Below are 24,008 nucleotides of genomic sequence, written 5' to 3'. Positions count from 1 at the left end.
ATGAGGGTATTTATAACCCCAATATATTCTTTCCCAGTCAGACAATGGCACTGTATACCAGTAGTAAAAATTGTGGGTGCACGTAACCCCAATATATTCTTTGAATTACCAGTCAGAAACTGGCACTATATGGCAGTAGCAAGAAATGAGGGTATTTGTATTCCCAATATACTCTTTGAATTCCCAGTCAGACAATGGCACTGTATACCAGTAGTAAAAATTGTGGGTGCACGTAACCCCAATATATTCTTTGAATTACCAGTCAGAAACTGGCACTATATGGCAGTAGCAAGAAATGAGGGTATTTATAACCCCAATATATTCTTTGAATTCCCAGTCAGACAATGGCACTGTATACCAGTAGTAAAAATTGTGGGTGCACGTAACCCCAATATATTCTTTGAATTCCCAGTCAGAAACTGGCACTATATGGCAGTAGCAAGAAATGAGGGTATTTGTATTCCCAATATACTCTTTGAATTCCCAGTCAGACAATGGCACTGTATACCAGTAGTAAAAATTGTGGGTGCACGTAACCCCAATATATTCTTTGAATTACCAGTCAGAAACTGGCACTATATGGCAGTAGCAAGAAATGAGGGTATTTATAACCCCAATATATTCTTTGAATTCCCAGTCAGACAATGGCACTGTATACCAGTAGTAAAAATTGTGGGTGCACGTAACCCCAATATATTCTTTGAATTCCCAGTCAGAAACTGGCACTATATGGCAGTAGCAAGAAATGAGGGTATTTGTATTCCCAATATATTCTTTGAATTCCCAGTCAGACAATGGCACTGTATACCAGTAGTAAAAATTGTGGGTGCACGTAACCCCAATATATTCTTTGAATTACCAGTCAGAAACTGGCACTATATGGCAGTAGCAAGAAATGAGGGTATTTATAACCCCAATATATTCTTTGAATTCCCAGTCAGACAATGGCACTGTATACCAGTAGTAAAAATTGTGGGTGCACGTAACCCCAATATATTCTTTGAATTCCCAGTCAGACACTGGCACTATATGGCAGTAGCAAGAAATGAGGGTATTTGTATTCCCAATATACTCTTTGAATTCCCAGTCAGACAATGGCACTGTATACCAGTAGTAAAAATTGTGGGTGCACGTAACCCCAATATATTCTTTGAATTACCAGTCAGAAACTGGCACTATATGGCAGTAGCAAGAAATGAGGGTATTTATAACCCCAATATATTCTTTGAATTCCCAGTCAGACAATGGCACTGTATACCAGTAGTAAAAATTGTGGGTGCACGTAACCCCAATATATTCTTTGAATTACCAGTCAGAAACTGGCACTATATGGCAGTAGCAAGAAATGAGGGTATTTGTATTCCCAATATACTCTTTGAATTCCCAGTCAGACAATGGCACTGTATACCAGTAGTAAAAATTGTGGGTGCACGTAACCCCAATATATTCTTTGAATTACCAGTCAGAAACTGGCACTATATGGCAGTAGCAAGAAATGAGGGTATTTATAACCCCAATATATTCTTTGAATTCCCAGTCAGACAATGGCACTGTATACCAGTAGTAAAAATTGTGGGTGCACGTAACCCCAATATATTCTTTGAATTCCCAGTCAGAAACTGGCACTATATGGCAGTAGCAAGAAATGAGGGTATTTGTATTCCCAATATACTCTTTGAATTCCCAGTCAGACAATGGCACTGTATACCAGTAGTAAAAATTGTGGGTGCACGTAACCCCAATATATTCTTTGAATTACCAGTCAGAAACTGGCACTATATGGCAGTAGCAAGAAATGAGGGTATTTATAACCCCAATATATTCTTTGAATTCCCAGTCAGACAATGGCACTGTATACCAGTAGTAAAAATTGTGGGTGCACGTAACCCCAATATATTCTTTGAATTCCCAGTCAGACACTGGCACTATATGGCAGTAGCAAGAAATGAGGGTATTTGTATTCCCAATATACTCTTTGAATTCCCAGTCAGACAATGGCACTGTATACCAGTAGTAAAAATTGTGGGTGCACGTAACCCCAATATATTCTTTGAATTACCAGTCAGAAACTGGCACTATATGGCAGTAGCAAGAAATGAGGGTATTTATAACCCCAATATATTCTTTGAATTCCCAGTCAGACAATGGCACTGTATACCAGTAGTAAAAATTGTGGGTGCACGTAACCCCAATATATTCTTTGAATTACCAGTCAGAAACTGGCACTATATGGCAGTAGCAAGAAATGAGGGTATTTGTATTCCCAATATACTCTTTGAATTCCCAGTCAGACAATGGCACTGTATACCAGTAGTAAAAATTGTGGGTGCACGTAACCCCAATATATTCTTTGAATTACCAGTCAGAAACTGGCACTATATGGCAGTAGCAAGAAATGAGGGTATTTATAACCCCAATATATTCTTTGAATTCCCAGTCAGACAATGGCACTGTATACCAGTAGTAAAAATTGTGGGTGCACGTAACCCCAATATATTCTTTGAATTCCCAGTCAGAAACTGGCACTATATGGCAGTAGCAAGAAATGAGGGTATTTGTATTCCCAATATACTCTTTGAATTCCCAGTCAGACAATGGCACTGTATACCAGTAGTAAAAATTGTGGGTGCACGTAACCCCAATATATTCTTTGAATTACCAGTCAGAAACTGGCACTATATGGCAGTAGCAAGAAATGAGGGTATTTATAACCCCAATATATTCTTTGAATTCCCAGTCAGACAATGGCACTGTATACCAGTAGTAAAAATTGTGGGTGCACGTAACCCCAATATATTCTTTGAATTCCCAGTCAGAAACTGGCACTATATGGCAGTAGCAAGAAATGAGGGTATTTGTATTCCCAATATATTCTTTGAATTCCCAGTCAGACAATGGCACTGTATACCAGTAGTAAAAATTGTGGGTGCACGTAACCCCAATATATTCTTTGAATTACCAGTCAGAAACTGGCACTATATGGCAGTAGCAAGAAATGAGGGTATTTATAACCCCAATATATTCTTTGAATTCCCAGTCAGACAATGGCACTGTATACCAGTAGTAAAAATTGTGGGTGCACGTAACCCCAATATATTCTTTGAATTCCCAGTCAGAAACTGGCACTATATGGCAGTAGCAAGAAATGAGGGTATTTGTATTCCCAATATACTCTTTGAATTCCCAGTCAGACAATGGCACTGTATACCAGTAGTAAAAATTGTGGGTGCACGTAACCCCAATATATTCTTTGAATTACCAGTCAGAAACTGGCACTATATGGCAGTAGCAAGAAATGAGGGTATTTGTATTCCCAATATATTCTTTGAATTCCCAGTCAGACAATGGCACTGTATACCAGTAGTAAAAATTGTGGGTGTATATAGCCCCAATTCTATTGCTAGGGGACTTGCAGGGTATTTCTGGGGTGAAGGTGGGGGGGCACACCGTTGGAACGGGTATCGGGGTATATATCGGGTATACGGGAATACACTGACAGTGTATTCCATTCAGGATCCTGGGAAAGCTGGGTTGCGGCGATTGAGCCCGTCAGTGCCACGTTACACTGACAAGCTTCTCCCTGGAATTTAGCTCTTACAAGAGCTGTTGGTTGTCTTCTCCTTCCTATCCTAGCCTGTCCCTGCCTACCCAGAATCTAAGCCCTAGCTAGCTGGACGGAAACCTCCGTCCTCGGTGAATTGCAAGCTCAGAATGACGCGAAGCTGGGCGGCGCTGTTCTTTTAAATTAGAGGTCACATGTTTTCGGCAGCCAATGGGTTTTGCCTACTTTTTTCAACGTCACCGGTGTCGTAGTTCCTGTCCCACCTACCCTGCGCTGTTATTGGAGCAAAAAAGGCGCCAGGGAAGGTGGGAGGGGAATCGAGTAATGGCGCACTTTACCACGCGGTGTTCGATTCGATTCGAACATGCCGAACAGCCTAATATCCGATCGAACATGAGTTCGATAGAACACTGTTCGCTCATCTCTATTGGTAATCCATGTGTGTCCATTTTTGACCAATCCGATTTGTTGCAAAAATGTTTATGAGTTCCCTATGTGGGAACCACCAACTATTCAAGATCACTTAAAAAAAAAATCCAAATCATAGTAATAATATTTCTGTATCCTTAACATGAACACAAACACACAGGCACAGCCGGCAGGACAATTGCTAGGCCCAATGGGACCTTTAGTCAGATCCCTAGAGAGTGGCATATCACAAAAGACGCTGGGCATGTGGCTGCGAGCTGCATTACTTGCTGAGTCCATTCTCTAAAAGTATAACACATGCTGGAGAGTGTAAGCAAACCAAAGTTTCCTATTGGAAATGAAGACCTTAAACTTCTCACTGACCTTAAGTTACAAGCAGCTGTGATGTTGTATCCTCTCCACTGGTGAAAGGCATCAACCCCGTAGCCAAGGCAAGCAGCTGTCTGCATGAGAATGACAGTGCCGATGACACCGAGTGTCAGTCCACTGCTCAGCTACACGTATCAGTGGACTTTCTCCATGAAGTCAGGGCTGTGTGGGAGAGAACTATAATAATGTCCTGTGCAACCGGAGAACCTTGCTCAGTGCCAGATAGTAAATCCCAACTACTTCTACTGCTGGTATAACACTGATGCCAAGGATTGTTCTACCATATCAATACAAACATTATGCTGATCTGGTCAATCATCCAAGGATGCATGGACGAGGCCAAATCACAGGGCTCAGCGGCGACCCCGGTGCTCATGGCTTTACCAAGGGGCCTGAAGAGGATGCCCAGGACAGGAGTGGCAAGGAGATTATAACAGCTTGTTATATTTACTCACTTGTCCTGGGCCTCCACTTATACTCCAGGGTCTTATGGAAACCCTTCCAACCTCAGCCAGATGAACTAGATGGCCAAACCTCACAAATATTTGGCAAAATCCAGCGTGGTTCACTCATCTCTAATAGGAACAGCAGCCACTCCTCCAATTTTGCAAACAGAGGGTGGTCCCGGGGCACGCGGGGAAAGGGAGGATGGGGTTAGCGGGGAATAGGTCTTCCCTTTATGTTTATTTATCCCAACAATATTTAAATGATCTATTAAATACATTTTTTAATAAACTTTGCAAAAATCAAAAGCATAAACTAATACAAATAACTTTGTAAAACCTTCTGTTAGAGAAAAATGCTTTTCTTATTTAAACCCAATGTTAAACTCGGAAATCTTTGCTTAATTTGTTTTGCTAGAGCAAGATGGGCTGGTGCTATGTTCACACCTGCATTGAGGTTTGTGTTCTTCAGGTCCGCTAGTGGACAGGTTTCTGCTTGAAAAATGCAGAGAAAAAAGTCCTGCTTGAAGGACTTTTCTCTGCGCATTTTTGTAGTGGAATGGGGGACGGAATCCCCGAACGTAGAAGCGATCCCAGAAGTGTCAGATAATAAAAGTCTACAGAAAGGGAAGGAGAGGTTAATTAGTGAGAAGAAGCTGAGTGATAAAGAGGAGACGCAAGCACAGAGACTGCTGGAGCTAAATAGGAAGATTTTCTCTCATTCAGGGTTTGTTTTTTTTCATCAGTACTTATTTAGGCCTAGTTCACATGGGGATTCCACGTGTCATGTTCCGTCGCGGCTGCCGCGACGGGATGCAGTGCTGTGCATGGGCCCAATGAATAGGCCTAGTCCAGAGGGTGCTGTCGCGAAATGGACTCTGCCTGAAGAAAGGGCAGCTCATCTGTTTTTTTCGCTAGCAGCAACATGCCGCTAGCAGAAAAAAAAACGATAACGGTCTACATAGACCACCATTGTGAGGGGGTGGATTATGAAGTGGATTGTGCGCCAAAATCCGCCCCCTCTTGCCCCGTGTGAACGGGGCCTTAGAGTGTCCTCTATCAGAGCTTCTCAAACTGTAAGGCACGGTTCAGTGGCTGGGGAGACCCAGGTCCCTACCACTGTCAGCTTTGGTAATACCTGCCCTGATAATGCCAGCTTTGCATTATTACTGTATCCTCCTTGGCTAGAAAGGCGAAAGGACCCACAATGACAATCACGTTAGGGCTAGGCAATTATGAGCCAAATAAAAATTCACAATGAAGCATTTTTAACTAAATTATGATAAATTAATTTTTCTTGCCATGCCCTCTATTTATAAGCCACCGAATTCAGGTATCAATTGTTCATATACCAGAAATCCTGACAGTTATCGACATATCCTAGCCAATGGCAGTGCGAGACAGCAAGTTATGGATAAAATAATTGAAATAATCAAAGTTTATATTGATTAATTAAGTTGCCTTTCAGTTTTATTTGTATTTCAATTCATTACCTTATCAAAAGTCCACAAGTCCATCGCCCAGGAGTCTGCAGACTGAATGCTGTAATCTGGAGACAGATGTATCATATACTAGTATTGGTGAACAGAGGCTCTTCTCTTTGTTGTAGGTGGCGTGGAACTGGGGAAAAATTTGCTGAAAATGTGTAAAGTTTTATTTAGGGAGAATGCTGCTGCTAGAGGTGAAAAATGGGGAGACTACATAGAGAAGAGTGTTGGTGGTCAATGCTACCACCTATGATATTGTGCTGTGGTATCTGATGGGGTGAGATGTGCTGTTCCACTGCGGTGCTTGGCACTTCTGCTGCTATGTAGTATTGCTTGGTGCTTTGTGGTAGAATTTCTTTGCTGGTGAGACCTCACCATGACAACATATTATTTATGAGGCCTGAGTCAAAATTTAAGAAGCCCTGTCCTGTATGATACAAGTCAGAAAAGCAGATTTTCGTTGCTTACTGTGAGAATTTTACAACACAATCATAATGCTTTTTTAGCAGGTCAAAGCACAATGAAGCCTCGCCCATTTTGTCTGGCAAGTTGAAAAACTAGAAAGCTGTATTTATGTCAGTGTTCAGTTGTAACCTCAATAGTAAATCTGGGCCTTTAACGCAGTGTATGGGAGACAAAAAAGCTAGTCGTCATCTAGCAAGTAAGGCCTGAATCACATCTGCGTTTGGGAGTCCGCTTGGGGACCCCCAAACGGAAACCTATACACATAGAAAAACAGTTACCTGAGAAAACATGCAGACCCCATAGACTATAATGGGATCCATGTGGTTTCCGCTTTTCTCTCTCCGCATGTTTCATGTGGAAACTGATCGGAAACCACACGGACCCCCTTCTAGTCTATGTGGTCCTCATGTTTTCCTAGGTAACCACTGTGGGGAATCTCTCAGGTAGATGCTCGGTAGCAGTGCAGGAAACAGGGACACAGAGACTGGGTTACACTCAAGCTCAGCCTTTATTTTCACTTGAGGTGCATAAACTGCATTTGAAAAGGCACAAACAAACAAAACAAAAGCCTTCTCGGCTGAGAACTAACTAAACATAATACAATGCTCCCTGACTATACAGGAGCCTGGCTGCCAAACTCTCGCTCTGGTAACAACAGGTGGCACAGTACCTGGTTTGTAGGTTCTGTTTGGACAGGTCAGCTCTGTTAGTGTGGTGCCACAGCTCCTAGCGCTACACAGAACCTAATATCAGGCCTTGATTAGTCAGCTGACCTCCCTGGTGTGGGTTCTTACCATACACCCTTTAGCTGCCTGACTGGAATATACCTGTCCTCCCACACCACTTTTCTATGCGTATAGGTTTCCGTTCGGGGGGTCCCCCAAGCAGACTTCCCAAACGGAATCCCGAACACAGATGTGACCTGGGCCTGAAGTATTGGTTGCAGCTTTCACTCAACTTGAGAAGTACAATGGTACAAAATTAATAAAATACAGCACTTCTCTTGTCCATGGGCTGTCAAGTATTGCTTTTTAGTCCAGTTTAAGTGAATATCAGAAGTGATCCATGGAAAGAAGATGCCAATTTGTTACTAAACTCATAAAATGCGTTGAGGTAGCTGTTTAGTCCAAATCCCCACCACTTCTCTAAATCTGGGTAATTAAATCAGGGGAAGAGAGACAGTCATGATACCGCTTTGACTGCAGGAGTCATTGAGGCAGGAGCACTACATACTGTAAACACCACAATTTGGGTGCATTGTTTTACTGTACCTGCAAATTGGATGACATTCTGGCTAATCCCATCCACACATTACAGAAAATTGTCCACAGAAGAAACACTGCGATTTCAAATATTGTTACAGTTTTTGTAAAATCGCAGCATGTCACTCATACCTACCGAAACGCTGGCGGTTTCAGGTATAGGTATAATAGGGACAAAAAAAAATCTGTAAAGGATAAACTTCCACGCAAGACATTAATGGTATATCCACAGCATATGGAATAAGTGTCTCTAAAATGACCCCACCCCCCAGCCTCTGTGCCAACTCTAATCTGACCATGACATCGTTGCCAAGACCATCCTTGATGATTGGGTTTACCAAGGCAGTGTAGCCCTCAGATCTATGCGGTTCTTTAACTCCCAGAGTAGTGAATGCAAGTTACAGAAACTACAAAGAACAAGGAGCTAAGTTTTTCCTTACCTTCCATTCACTTCTATGGAAGTTCCAGAAATTGTTCCTCAGAGAGATAAACTGTTTTTGTAAGCCCAACCATAGAGGACAGTCTTCTCAGTGAAGTCATGGTCATCTAAGAGCTGAGGCATGGAGGATAGGGGTGGGCCTCATTTTAGAGATAATATATCACAGTATTACAATATATCTATTCTACAAGTATGAGGGTTCACTGAAGGGTGGAGGACACTATCCACCCATAGAATATGTACAATTAAAACATCACTTTTATTAACCTTCTCTAAAAACAAAAAAAAAGGATAAATTGTTTAACCACCGTGCTAAAGTGTACCTCAATTGTGAGGAAAAAAAACTAGGGAGCGGGTCTGTAATATCTGCTTATCCCTAAACAGGGAATACCCTCACTCCCTAATCCAGATAAAGTGGCTGAATCCCAGACACTGAAGACCAACAGAGAGACCTCTAAATTAGCTCAATGAATTGCACATCCCCCCTCTGAGGTTACTGGCCTAGCGCCACGCCAACAGAGGGGAAAGAGGTATCAGAGGCCAGGTCTCTCAGAGGACTGTGCCGGGAGATAAGACCACACTTAACTAAAGGAACTGACTAGAGATGAGCGAACACTGTTCGGATCAGCCGATCCTAACAGCACGCACCCATAGAAATGAATGGAAGCACCTGTGACGCTGACTTTGCCGGCGGCCGGCCAGTGTCACAGGTGCTTCCATTCATTTCTATGGGTGCGTGCTGTTCGGATCGGCTGATCCGAACAGTGTTCGCTCATCTCTAGAACTGACCATACGCGTTTCTTCTATATGAAGGATTCATCAGGGGTCTCAATTCGTCCTCACAAACAAAAAGCAGTGAAAAAAAACAACAATTCACGGTGGAGAGGCTGCAAACGGACTCCTACGGATTGATTTAAAAACCCACTGAAGTGAAAGGGTTTTTAAATGGACCGTTTACAAACCGCTCCCAATCTGTCTTTCTGCAGTTTCGGCAGATTCACAAAGCACAGACACCAGGCGCAAGTGTGAACGTCAACTCACAGGACTGTTTTCTCTGGCGATATCCAGCGGTCTCTACAATGTAATTTTCATCAGTGATTCTTACACAGATGTGGCCCCGCCTTGCATGCAGATTTTGTCTTAAATTTTGTTTCAGATTTCACCTTCTGCATTGCAAAGGGTAAAATCAGCCATGAGAATCTGGTGAACGTATTGACAAATTTAAATCTGCACCTCTGGTAAATTTATGGAAAATGGAATTGAGGTTTTTACAATCTCACCTACTTAGCTGGTATTGTATTACTCTTATTAGGGAGCCTTCACACGGAGTAAACGCGTGTGTATTTTTGCAAAATTCACGTGTAAAAATAAGACTCCCATTGACTTCAATGACATTTTACAGGTGTATTTTTTACTGGCGTATTTTTACACGTGTAAAAAATATCATTGAAGTCAATGGAAGTCTTATTTTTACACGTGCATTTTGCAAAAATACAGGCACGTTTACTCCGTGTGAAGGCTCCCTTACTGCTTATTAGATTCAGACTTGCATGTGGACAAAGTGTGCATTCATCTGTAGAAATCTAAAAGTGTCAGCTTTGGTTGCTCACATGAGCTTTCGTGTATTAACAAGAGTACATGCTCACAGAGCGCAGCTGCATGCGGCAGCCAATGAATGCACAATTATACAGTATATGCCATTAGTATATAGCGCCACTTCGAGACTATGCATCCTATAATACAAAAGATCAGTCAGTGCATTAGGAACAGAATTCAATTATAGCAAAGGATAGGATTGACTCTAAATGTCATCTTACCAAAAAGGAATATCCACCTGTGTTCAAAGCAATAAGAGAATAAAATATGGCGTAATTTCTCCCAAATGCTTGGTCACAAATAATCTACAGCTCCTACACAGACCTATGCATCTCCATGGCTACAGACTACTAACAAACCCTTTCTAAATGCCCGATTTTTCATTTATACTGCCTTCCACCTGTAACCTACATTTGGATTACATGCACTCAGTAGGTTTGCAAGAAGTAGGATGCATCCAATCTAAACTGACACTCAGTATACTGTATATTAGGTTACACTCACAGACTCCAGTACAGAGGCCGTCTAAAAAATTGCAGACATAAAATCCCTGCAAGCATGACGTCTACCACTGGCGAAATCATAGAGAAAGCAACAGATGATGAACAAACCCATTACAGTCCATGGGGTCCCTTGGGATTCACTCTTCAGTAGATGAATCCTTCTATTATTTTTGCTCCATTTTTCTGTTCCTATTCTGGGACAGAATAATGGAAAACGATGCAAATGTGAACTCAACCTTATCGGCAAATCACTAACTGCTGTACTCATGTTTACAAGGGTCTGTTTTCTCTTCATGTATATGTTACAGGTAAAGTATGAGATCAGGCATTATATAGAATGCCTAAAACTAGCAGGCAATGTATGAAATGATTCATTATTTCACACCTTGCCTAGGCATTCTATAAAATACCTGAGGAGAAGCCAGCAATGTATGAAATAGATGAGATTGTGATAGGGAAGGCTGGAGTGATCTATGTGGAGTAGACCTGGAAGCTTGCAGTGAGCATATACAACGCTCCCTCACTCAGGATGGGTGTTTCTAGATAGCGTGCAATAATTCAATTTAGAATCCCCCTACTGAAATTGTCCTCTTCTGTCATTTGACTCATCCCACTATTAACCCATTAGTGTCTGAATTCTCAAGTGAAACTTCATCTGTAAGCAGTATACACTTTGTTTTGCTAGATGAACACAATCCCGTGTAGTGGCCACTGAGTTATCATAGGTACCCTATGTAAATTTGGGATTGTTGCTCGATCTGCTGTGCACCTTTTATCGCTTTATATGTGTTTTTAATCAGAATCTAATAAAGTTGGATTTTATCATTATATCAGAAAAATTGCCATTCGTGTTATTGTATTTGGATTAATTGGACCACTCGTTAGAATCTCTGTCAGTCATGATCTCTCTGTCCCGTTTCCTGACCATGAAATTCCTCTCCGGTCAGTTGCAATCGCTCAGTGCAGTGGCAGCGGCCAAAGATTTGTCAAGTGTATGTGTAAAACAAAGTGGCAAAATTTGAGATGTCTCTACATGAAAAATGTCATGAATTGTAATTTGACTGTTATTCGAGCCTATCATGTCACAACAAGTAGGTTCATTTGAATTTCTTCTTTTTTTTGGAAAGTTTCATTTCCCTTAATAAGGACAACAATCTGGCCTTTAATAAAGTTTTTGGTTTTGTCCAACTTTCATTGTCATTCGAAGAAATGTTTTGGGAAATGGCATTCTGATTCAATTTCGCTTTTTCACACTTTGCCTAAATAGCATTAGGCATTCTATAGAATATGCCTAGGCAAAGTACGTAACGATTCTCTCATTTCATACTTTGCCTAAAAACGCCAGGCATTCTATAGAATGCCTGCATTTTGTACTTTGCCTGTAACATATACATTTTTTGGTTGCATTTAGTACCAGTTCCAGTACCCTGTGTATCTTCAGATCTAAGGATCCATTCACACGGAGGAAAATGGTGAGGAAATTGGTGTGGAATTTCAGTGCTGAAATGCCACACCAAATTCCTTACCATTTTCCTCTGTGTGAATAGACCCTGAGTTCACAGAGTTTTTATGGTCAAGAATTTGGTCAGGAATCCGCCTCAAAATCAGCTTCCAAAAAAAAGCCTCCCAATAGAGTTCTATTGGGAGGCTGATTTTGAGGCGGATTCCTGACCAAAAGACTCGATGTGAACTCAGTCTGGATTTCCATCTCTCTGATCAATTGTATTTTTTTTTTACGAAAAAGGAAAGCAAAGCGCGGATCGAATAGTTACAAAAGGGAACAAATCAGCCCCATATAGACTCCACTAACTATAAAGGAGTCTTATGGCGTTCCCATCGAAGTTAACAAACAAAATAGTGAAGCAGGCTGTGCTACTTTGGACAGCATTTTTGAAATAATTTGTGAAGGAGGTTTCTATAGTAGCTTCCAAAGCCGCTGTGAACACAACCTAAGGCCTTATTCACTTGTCAGTGTTTTGCATCAGTGATTATGTGCCAAAAACAGTAGTGTAGACCACACAGAGATCATGTAAAATAGGATATAAGCATGCCTGATGCTAGGGTCACACTAGTGTTGGGGTTTCCGTTCTTTGGGACCACGAAAAACGGAAACCCAATCCACTTAAAAAGCACTTACCACAGAAACAATAGATAATGGAGTCCACGAGTTTCCACTTGAAAAATGCAGAGAGAAAAGTCCTACTTGCAGATCTTTTTTCTATACATTTATCAAGCAGAATGGGGGACAGAATTCCCGGATGGTCACACAACACTAGTGTGACCGTAGCCTTAGATCAACACATGTCTATCCTAAGATATAATATTTCCATTTTAAGAGCAGACTAGAAGGCCAATGTAGTCTTCTCTACAGTCAATCTTCTATGTTTCTATGAAAGACTCGCACCTATTATGTTTTCAACAAGCTCACGGTTTTGGGTCATAGTCACTGCTGCAAATAAAGTCTTACCTTCAATGACAACTATGATTACTATAAAACCTATCACTCTCGCTGCTCATATAATATACCATGGCTTGAGTAATTTGTGCATAAGGGCTCGTTCACATCTGCACCCGGTGTCCGTTCTGCAGGTTTCCGTTTCCTGCCCGAAACTGGCCAGGAGACGGAAATCTGCAGTCATTTGTCAAATCCATTCATTTGAATGGGTTTGAAAAGTGTCTTGTCGTGAGCGTTTTATGCTCTCCGCGGCGAAACCATGTTTTTTGTTTTTTTTTAACTGGACACAGAGTCAGACATGCAGGACTTTGTTTCTGGTTTAAAAAACCTGGTTTCGCCACGGAGAGCATAAAACGCTCACCGGCGCTCACGGCCGGACCTGGTCTGACAGATTTCCATCTTCTGCATGCATCAAATGCAGGTGTGAACCCAGCGTAAGCAGTGCCTGTGTGTATGAGTATTTTACAACAAATGTGTACACATTTACCATAATAGAGGAATATAGTCTCTCTCTTCTGGCACTAATATAATATACACACAGTAAGCACCCCCATATATATGTCTGTATATCAGGTTCATGCTGAAACAAACATGTACACACTGTGTGTGTGTGTATATATATATATATATATATATATATATATATATATATATATATATACATACACATACTGTATATATATACACACACACACAGTATGCATGTACATTGGACAATGATATAATGTACTCACAATGCACTGATACCTACACTCTATATACTGCAGATACACATGTACATTAGATATGAAGTGGCTTGTATTTCCTGTTTATATTTAACATGTATGTCTGTAAAACAAATATGTATACACACAGGGTGCGTATAAAATATATATATATGCACTGGGAAAATATACAGATACAAGACATAGTATACATGTGTATATATACATTGTATAGTATTACATACATGTAGATGGTATAATACACATGTATATGACTGCTCCTTCACAGTATATACTGGAGATATGACATAGATACATACATACATACATACATGATAACAAGCCGCACACGGGTCAGGACTTGGTATCCATTGATCGCTTCCATAGACTGGCACACATACAGTAGGTCGCTGAGATATTGTATTGTATGAACATACAAGGCGCGGCTCCATACATGTCCGGGTTCAGTATAACATCACGTACATGGAGCCGGGCACCGTACACTCAGTGTCCCCGGGGTGGGCGCTCTCCTCAGCCCGCCACACTCATCTCCGGTCCCAGAGAGACAATGGAGTAGTCAAAGCCGGGTACAGGCCGGGTCCTCGTCCTCAGTTACTCACCGTTTCCAGAGCAGCTCTTCAGTCCAGCCCGCTGCGTGGCTCCTCCTTGGCCGGTCTCCGTGTACTAGCTCCGGCCTGTGAGCGGGGATATCAGGCGGCCTCTCTCCGCCAGAGTCTGGGAGTCACCGGCGACAGTGGAGGAGGGAGAGTGGAGGGCGGAGCGGGGGTGGAGGGAGGAGCCAGGAAGGAAGGGTGGCCTGGCATAAAGGAGTGCCCTCACACTGGCCGGTGCGCCAAGCCTGCCATTACCATGGCGACCGAATATGACACAGGGTCGTCTGTATGAAATAAGTCAATTATCCACAGCCAAGCAACCAGTCAGAATCTGTCATTCCTGTTACTGCTGACTGGCGCAGCTCATGAGAGCACGTTGTATGGAGGCACATAGGCTGATCTATAGGCTGATCTATAGGCTGGTATATAGGCTGATACATAGGCTGGTCTATAGGCTGATCTATAGGCTGGTATATAGGCTGGTCTATAGGCTGATCTATAGGCTGGTATATAGGCTGGTATATAGGCTGATACATAGGCTGGTCTATAGGCTGATACATAGGCTGGTATATAGGCTGATCTATAGGCTGGTATATAGGCTGGTCTATAGGCTGATCTATAGGCTGGTATATAGGCTGATACATAGGCTGGTCTATAGGCTGATCTATAGGCTGGTCTATAGGCTGATCTATAGGCTGGTATATAGGCTGATCTATAGGCTGGTATATAGGCTGATCTATAGGCTGATCTATAGGCTGGTATATAGGCTGATACATAGGCTGGTCTATAGGCTGATACATAGGCTGGTCTATAGGCTGGTCTATAGACTGGACTGTTTAGTAACATGCTGGCTGTATTAATGGGGGTGCTAGTTCTTGCAGTACTTTGCCTGACACTGTGGTTTCATTGTACATGGCAGTACTATTTATAGCAGCCCCCTGACGGTAGTGTTGGCTTTCCATCGTCCAGGTGGTCTGTTGGATGAAGAGACAGACTGCTAAAACAGCGGTTATACATGGAGCTCGGCGGACCCCATAGGGTCCATTCACACGGAGGAAAATGGTGAGAAATTTGGTGTGGAATTTTTTGGTGTGGCTTTTTTTTCAGCGTGGAAAATTCCACACCAAATTCCTCACCATTTTCGTCCATATGAATGGACCTATAGGTGTCATTTTGAAACTGGAAGCGGCAGAGAAAAAAGTCCTCTGTACAGGAATTTTGTCTCCACTGATTTACGGTGGACTCTGAGCCCAACCTGACTGGACTGCTGATGGAGGTAGTGTCTATTGGGGTGCACAGGCTGGCACTGTCTATGTGGGCTCTCTGACAGTTAAAGTTATTAATGGTTGTCTGAGGAATGACACTGAATGCACTTCGGCCCACAAATCATTAAAGGTATTCTACCATTAAAACCCCTTTTTTTGTGGATAAGACGTCGGAATAGCCTTTAGAAAGGCTATTCGTCTCTTACCTGTAGACGTGGTCTCCGCTGCGCCGTTCCATAGAAATACAGTTTTTTACCAGTATGCGAATGAGTCCCCAGCGCTCAAAAAGTGATGGGGGCGTCCCCACCGCTGCCAGAGAAGTGTCTCCAAGCACCACCTCCTTCTTCGTCCGCAGCATCATCTTTAATGTCTTCTTTTGGCATAGGCTCGTAACTTCTAGCAGAGCAGACTGCGCAGGCGCATAGGCCACGGGAAAATGGCCGCTAACAATACTGTGCAAGCTGCCATTTTCCTGTGACCTGTGCGAGGTCTTAAAGAGGACCTTTCACCACTTTTGGGCATAGGCAGTGTTATATACTGCTGGAAAGCTGACAGTGCGCTGAATTCAGCGCACTGTCGGCTTTCCCGATCTGTGCCCGCTGTAAAGAGCTTACGGTGCCGGTACTGTAGTGCTCTATGGTCAGAAGGGCGTTTCTGACCATTAGCCAGAGACGTCCTTCTGCCTCGCGGCGCCTATCCCGCTGTGCTGTGGATCGGGGAGGAACGCCCCCTCCCTCTGCTCACACAGCTCGTCCATAGACGAGTATTATCAGGAGAGGGAGGGGGGAGTTCCTCCCCGCTCCACAGCACAGCATGATAGGCGCCGCGAGGCAGAAGGACGTCTCTGGCTAATGGTCAGAAACGCCCTTCTGACTATAGAGCACTACGGTACCGGCACCATAAGCTCTTTACAGCGGGCACAGATCGGGAAAGCCGACAGTGCGCTGAATTCAGCGCACTGTCAGCTTTCCAGCAGTATATAACACTGCATGTGCCCAAAAGTGGTGAAAGGTCCTCTTTAATGTTTGCAGGACAAATTGTTCTTCGTGATGTTACCATTAATTATTCTGTACAATGTACTAGAATGCTGGAAAAAAAAAATCAGAATGGGGTGGATTTGGAGAAAAAGTGCATTTGTACGACTTTTTTATAGGCTTCGTTTTTATGGCATTCACTCTGCAGCCAAAATGACATGTCACCTGTATTCGATGTTTCAGTATGATTCTGAGGATACCAAGTTTATATGGTTTTATTTACATTCTAAATCTAACCCATTAAAAAAAATCCAAAACTATGCAAAATATTTTTTTTTCTAAAAGTCATCATATTATGACACCCGTAACTTTTTATACTTCCATGTATGGGGATGCATGGGGCATGTTTTTTTGCAAGGCCGGGTGTACTTTTTATTTATATCATTTTGAGGAATTGCTATTGCTTTGATCAATTTTTATTCAAATTTTTATCAGAGGCAAAACAGTGAAAAAACGGCAGTTTGGCACTTTTGATTTTTTTTCCCCCCGCTATGAGGCTTACTGGCTGCCGGCTTCTCCTCTTCATTACCTGGGATCACAGCGTGCAGGATGTCTGCGTTTCAGCGTAGGAGGCGCATGACGTCATCGCAGACGTGTTGTCTTTCTGTCTTCTCGGTGTCACAGACGGTGTACAGTCACAGAATTAGTTTTTACTAGATTGTGTCTTGTAGATGCCAATCTAGTTAGCGCAGCCTGGGGCATGTATTTCACTGATCACGCTCAGCGCCACTGGACGCACACAAGAAAACGGCTTGTGTGTTTACTACATTAAAAACAGCCTTTTCCTAAAAGCTATCTAAAATTATTCTATATATATATATATATATATATATGTGTATATATATATATATATATATATATATATATATATATAGTAATTCTAACCAAATTTAGATTATTATATAAAAAAAACTGCAGCCAAAAAAAAATCGAGCAGAGGCCCAATCTGTAACTTACCTCACTGAATGGAGCTCTGCGGTGGCACAGGGATGTAACAAAAAAAACAGGATGCAATAAAAAAAGACACAAGTGTAAAAAAAAAAAAAAAAAAGCAAAAAAAAAAAACCTTCCAAAAATGAAGCTGGTGCTGGTTAGGGGGCCTATTCCCCAAGCCTACAGGGGTTGTGGGGAGACAGTAAAAAATAAAATTAGGAGTTCAGGGACTTTAGAAAAAGGGATGGGGGGGAGGGGGAAGGGATGGAGAAAGATGCCTGGAGGCACAAATTAATCTGCCATGATGAACTACAGAGGAAACGCACATATAATGTTAATAGGGAACACAGCTGTACTATTACACCATAATAATACAACTCATGTCATCTAGCAGTTAACAACATACTTTTGTTATGGAATTCACTTTTTCTGATTTGTAAAAAAACTATTTTTGTTGATCGTTCAGGGACACTCGAACCCTAAACCATAACTCCCAAACGTTCCAGATTCCGGGTCCTGTCCCGCTGTCTCGGTTTCAACTCCAGATGACGATGAGTTGAATACAATGATGAAATAGGAGCCCCCTGTGTGCTCCAGCCCCGGAAGCTGTAGGTTCAATGTGATGATGTCACTCACATGGCGCCTGAAGCTCCCTGAACACTCTGGGAGAAGAGACTTCTACAGAGTAGCAGAGGAGCGAGGAGAGGTGCGTATCGTGTTATTATGCTAAACTTTGGAAGAAAATGAAGGGGGGACATTAAACTGGTGGCAGATAAAGGGGAGAAATTAAACTGAGGCAGATGGAGGGGCGGCATTAAACTGGGGGGATACAAAGAGGAATATTAAACTGGAGGCAGTTGGAGGGGGACACTAAACAATGGGGCCGGCCTGATACAATGCTCAGCCTGAAGAACAGCGCTCACCCAGAAGATGACAGAAATTTCTTTAATAACAAATGGAACAGCACAACGCGTTTCGGACATGTGGTAGTCCTTCCTCAAGTGCACAATCACTTCAAGCAACATAGATATATACATAAGAAACATTAAAAATCATCAAACAATAGGAATAAAAGATAATAAAAAAGAACAGCAACTGTATGACAAATGAAATACCATAGAGTGACTTAGGTAATGAATAAACAATGGGGGTCATTGTACGGTGACATTAAACTGGGGGCAACTGGAGGAGGACATTAAACTGTGGGGGTAGCTGGAGGGGGTTTAATGTCCTCCAGCTGCCCCATTTTAATGTCCCCCTCTAGTTTCCTCCAGTTTAAACTGGGGCACCAGGAGAGGGACTTCATACTCTGGGGCAGTTGGAGGGGAACATTATTATGTGGTGGCATAGAATGTTAGGGTGACTGGAGGAGCATTATACTGAGTGGGGGCACAAAGAAAAATGGATTAGAATGGGTGGAGTTAACATATAAGTGGGTGAAGATAAATTTGCCACAGCGGGCATAGCGCACCGCACATTCCCTCTTTCTATTATTTGAAAGTTGGGAGGTATGCCTATACCAGTTAGCTGATGCGGTTGCCAGAAGCCATGTACTAAGTGAATGTAAGCAGGACTGCAGTTCCTCGGTGCCACCAGTACAGTGTACAAAGCATCGCAGTTGATGCACTTAGTTAAGCCTTCAGCTTCATGGAGCACTGCTCTTTCACCTGAGATCCCTACAATCTCCTGCCTATGTCACCCTGTATAATAAGAGTTGATATTCCCATTGCTATGACAATCACCCTCCTACTTGAGCATCCGGAGTAATACTCCCAGGGCTGAAAGTCACCCCCTATTGCTCGTCTCATTAGCAAGTTGTTTTTTTCCTTAAAGGGGTACTCCCACGTCGCATACTCACCCGTCTTCGTTCCTCTAAAATCTTCTGTCTTCCAGCTTTGTTTCGTCATTGGTGGGCGGGGTCACATATGCAAAGCCAAGCGGCGAGATGCCGCTGGCCCTGCGTGCGCGCTCATACACCAGTCTACCCTTCACAATGCGAATACAGATCCGACACCCTGCGGGTCTGTATTAGCATTGTGAAGGCTAGACTGGTGTATGAGCTTGCACGCAGGGCCGGCGGCATCTCGCCGCTTGGCTTTGCATATGTGACCCCGGAGCGGAATAACAGCATCGCTTCGGCCGCTGCTGTCTTCATGCAGGGCAGAAGCATAGCAATGTTGCTGGCTTCACCTGTCCCCCAAAGGGTAAACTACCCCCCCCCTCTTCCAGGCTTGCTCCCGTGCACTTAGCCCCTCCTCCCTCCCCCCTGAGAGCAGGCAGACACATCACTTGACTCAGGAGCAGCTAGGTCAGGGCTGTGGCCACAAAAAAATGAATAAAGTAAGATAGTGGCCAAACAAAGCAGTTCTGCTGAAGCATTGTATTTAGGAAAAGTCTTACATTCACATTAATAAGCATTATAGATAGGATCCTTGTGATGGGACAACCCCTTTATCTACAAAAGTAACATACATAAGAAAATGTGTTCTGTAATATGATGGCAGCAGGTGAATATTCTTGGGAGAGGAGGTAGACTCCCTTTAATTTACTGTCTCCATGCTTTGGATTTATAATGCCCTTATGTTATAGATACACTCCATTATGTATTTTATGTCCCTTTTGTTGCCTTTAATTTTGCATTATATTTTTTGCATAATTGGATATCAAGGATAGAGAACATAAAATGTGTCAAAGGGCTCACACTTCACCTTGGCAATGTCAGTCTAATTTTTAGTTTTAGCTGAGAACATTCTGTAATAGAAGCTTCTTGCCATTGTAGCTTTTATTTGATGCTGCTCAGATAGGAATATGCGCAAGTCACCCTCGCTGCTGTCAGTCAGATCTAAAGAAGGTCACTTTGATTTTGCGAACATTCGCTGGAAGCCGCCACTTGGGAATACCAATTTAAATCCGGCAGGGTCTCAGTGACAAGAATAGGCAGCGGTTCTGTGACTAATTACAGCCTGACTAAGGCGGTTGCGCACCCTGTGATGGATAATTTAGATGTGGATGTGCAGAGGTTTTCTTCCTGGCATATGTCACATTCAGCACAGAATATCCTAAAAAGCCTTTTAACAATGAATTTACACCCCACAAGGCGATGAGTAGGAGGACGATGCTACAATGTAGACAATATGGAGCTAAAGACCACCAGCTCTCCAGGATTTAAGGAGCGGAGTCCATATATTCATCATTCCTTAAAGGGGTTGTCCCATCACAAGGATCCTATCTATACTGCTAGTTTATGTGGGTTTAAGACTTTTCCTAAATACATTGCTTTATTAAAACTGCTTTGTTTGGCTGCCATCTTAATTTATTAACTTCATTGTTTACACTCCGTTTCTTGGGACTATCTGCTCATTTGTCAAGTGATGTAGCTGCCTGCTCTCAGAGGGGTAGGGAGGGGCTGGGCGCAGCTCTGAGCTGTTTGTGTCTGATAAGTAGCGGAGCTTCTCAGATAGGGGAGATGAGAACTCTGGGATTTCTGAGCTCTTATCAGTCAATTTAATTGAATTTGGCTGATAAGGGCTGAGATAGTGACTCCGTTACCTCTGTATGTAATGCAAACTGACTCAAATTAAACCGTGGAGGAAGCTGTAAGGGGACCTGTCTGCCTCTAGTTGCCCCCAGTTTAATGTCACCTTCCAGCTACCCCTACGGTTTAATGTCTGCTTTCCGATTTTAATGTCCCCCTCTAGTTGCCCCCCCGTTTCATGTCCCGCTCCAGCTGTCAATTTATTGCCCCCCTCCAACTACCCCCACTGTTTAATGTCCCCCTCCAGCTGCTCCAGTTTCGTGTCCCCTCTAGTTTCCACCAGTTTATACTGGGGCACCAGGAGAGGGACTTAATACTGTGGGGCAGTTGGAAGGGAACATTATAATGTGGGGACATATAGTGTACGGGTGACTGTAGGAGGATTATACTTTGTGGGGGCACATGGAAAGATGATTGGGAATGGGCGGAGTCAACGTAGAAGTGGGTGGAGCTAAATTTGTCGTGGCACGGCCCTCTAGCACAGTTTCAATTTCTTATGTGGCCCCATGGGAAAATTAATTGCCCACCCCTGAACTAGACAGATAGACTTGCTTTTTTTATGTTCATAAATCTACATTCTTTTCATGACCACTCATTTTTTCCTTAAAACCTGAAAAAGCAAGACATGTTATAAACTTCAGCTAGATCTTGGGCTTGTGGTTAGGAGATGTTAATTCTGGGAATATCCCTTTAATACTCGTCCATAGCCCTACTGTCAGAGGGGCTGTTCCTTACTGCCCAGTGATGATGCTACGGAACGCCCCCCCCAGTACAGGGTTATGGACGAGTACAGTCAGGAGGGGCGTTTCTCACAGCCCAGCTAGCGTGTCAGTAATGCCCGTCTGAAAGTGGGCTGAGATCAGTAACAGAACCGATATCCCCAGCCCTGGGGCACATAATGTGAACGCCAACAGTGCACTGAGTTCAAGCTCAGTGTCGGCTTTCTAGCGGTATATAAAACCGCATGTGCCTGAGAACATGAAAGTCCTCTTTAAGGATTCCCCTTGGCAGATCAAACTGCTTTTACAAACTTACAGTTAACACATATGCACACTAAAAACAATAAAGTTCCCCTGACTGATACTGCATATATGTATAGTGGTGCTTTCATTACACAACAGAATTTAAAATATGTACTATTTATCCTATTTCCTTGCACAAAAATATGCATTGTATAAATGATATTAAGAAAATCTTTTTGACTTAAATGCTACGTTATGCTACAGATTTTGTGCATGTATGTGGAATGTAATACAATACAATATGCACATGTAGCCTTTCATCCAGCCAGAGGTTGGGGGATCATCGATGCCGAGAACACACTCATTATATGGTGTCCCAGCGAGCTGCTGAGATACCGGAACAATCACGGGTAGAGATGAGCGAGTACTGTTCGAATCAGCCGATCCGAACAGCACGCTCGCATAGGAATGAATGGACGTAGCCGGCACGCGGGGGGTTAAGCGGCCGGCCGTCGTCAAAGCGGAAGTACCAGGTGCATCCATTCATTTCTATGGAGCGTGCTGTTCGGATCAGCTGATCCGAACAGTACTCGCTCATCTCTAATCACGGGCACAGCGCTTGACAGCTGCCGAAACTCTGGAGCAGGCGGATCATCAACACCAACAACATGCTCATTATATGGTGTCCCAGCGAGCTGCTGGGATGCCAGAACAATCACAGGCACGGTGTGAGGAACAAGGTCAGCAGCAGGACAGCTAGCAAGCTGCCAAAATGCCGGAGTAGGCAAACCATCGACGGCAGCAATTTGCTGAATATAGGCGGATCATCAACGGCAACAACCCCCAAATCTGATGCTATGGATGCCAAGCAGGCCCCATAGGACAGGTAACTACCTAGTAACTATATAAAGTAGAAGTGTCAGCATAAAGTAGGAGGAGCCATGAGACATAACATATCCCAAGGACAGCATGTGACATATAGCCATCCTCCACAAGCGCCGACTGCAGCACCCACTGCGACTACCCTTTATAAACTAGCAAACCTTGCCCTCTACAGCACATATGGGCAGATTTATTAAAATGGTCTAAAAACAAAACTGCCTTAGTTGGCCATCGGCAACCAGTCAAAATGCAGCTTTCACGTACCAGCTCCAGTTACAGGGGAAATCAGCCTCCCCCACAAAAAAAAAAAAAATTGTTCAGATGTCCCCAAAGGTCAATTATGAGTTTATGGAGACACAATGTAAAAAAATAAATAAATAAATAGAAAAGTTAAAAAAAATTTTTTTTTAAATAAAATCATTTTAAAAATAAATAAAATAACACATCAATAGCACGCCTTTATTAGAGGTTCTAGCCCCACCCCCAATGACACCATACAAAATCAAAATTACTGTAACGCAGAGGAAAAACTATTTTAAAAAGTTTATAGTAGCACTTTGTGCTTTTAAATAAAAAAAAAATAAGGAGGAGGAGGGGAAATGTGTCTGTTTTTCACTTTTCGTTTATATTTTCCCAGATATAAAAATTTTTTAAAAAACATGCAAAAATAAAAAAACATAAAAATAAATTCCTATAGGTCATCAAAAAAAAGAAGAAGAAGCAGAAATTAGTTAAATAACCCAAATGATAAAAATGTTATAGCCCTCAAAAAACGGAACATACAAAAAAACGGAAAATGTGTCTGGTCCTCAACCACAAATTAGCCTGGTATGGAAGTGGTTAAACTAAAAAAAAAAAAAAAAAACTTGGTCAACCTCTTTAACATAAGAGTAATTGCTGACGTGATACTCTGTCTGTATTCTACAATTAATATCTGTTGCTCTTAACCTATGACGCCATAGACAAAGGTAGTGTGAACCAACACTTCCAGAAGCAAGAAGTGTGAATGTAACCTTACAGGTTGGAAAATCCCAGTGGACTTACAGCAGACAGGTCTCATGTAACTAAC

The 24,008-nt window shown here is 42.6% G+C and overlaps 1 protein-coding gene across 1 annotated transcript in view; it reads right to left on the bottom strand.

Annotated features, from left to right (window-relative positions):
* Window positions 1-14,477, bottom strand: part of CTNNBIP1 (catenin beta interacting protein 1) — a 53,666-nt gene extending 39,189 nt beyond the window's left edge. Inside the window, exon 1 of the mRNA XM_075280056.1 lies at window positions 14,335-14,477. The gene's annotated coding sequence lies outside the window, so the exon portion shown is untranslated. The remainder of the gene's footprint in view (window positions 1-14,334) is intronic.
* Between the last annotated feature and the right edge of the window lie 9,531 nt (window positions 14,478-24,008).

This window comes from Leptodactylus fuscus, chromosome 6, assembly GCF_031893055.1.
Source record: "Leptodactylus fuscus isolate aLepFus1 chromosome 6, aLepFus1.hap2, whole genome shotgun sequence".
Classification (NCBI taxonomy): Eukaryota; Metazoa; Chordata; class Amphibia; order Anura; family Leptodactylidae; genus Leptodactylus; species Leptodactylus fuscus.
This window is presented reverse-complemented; position numbering and strand designations above follow the sequence as displayed.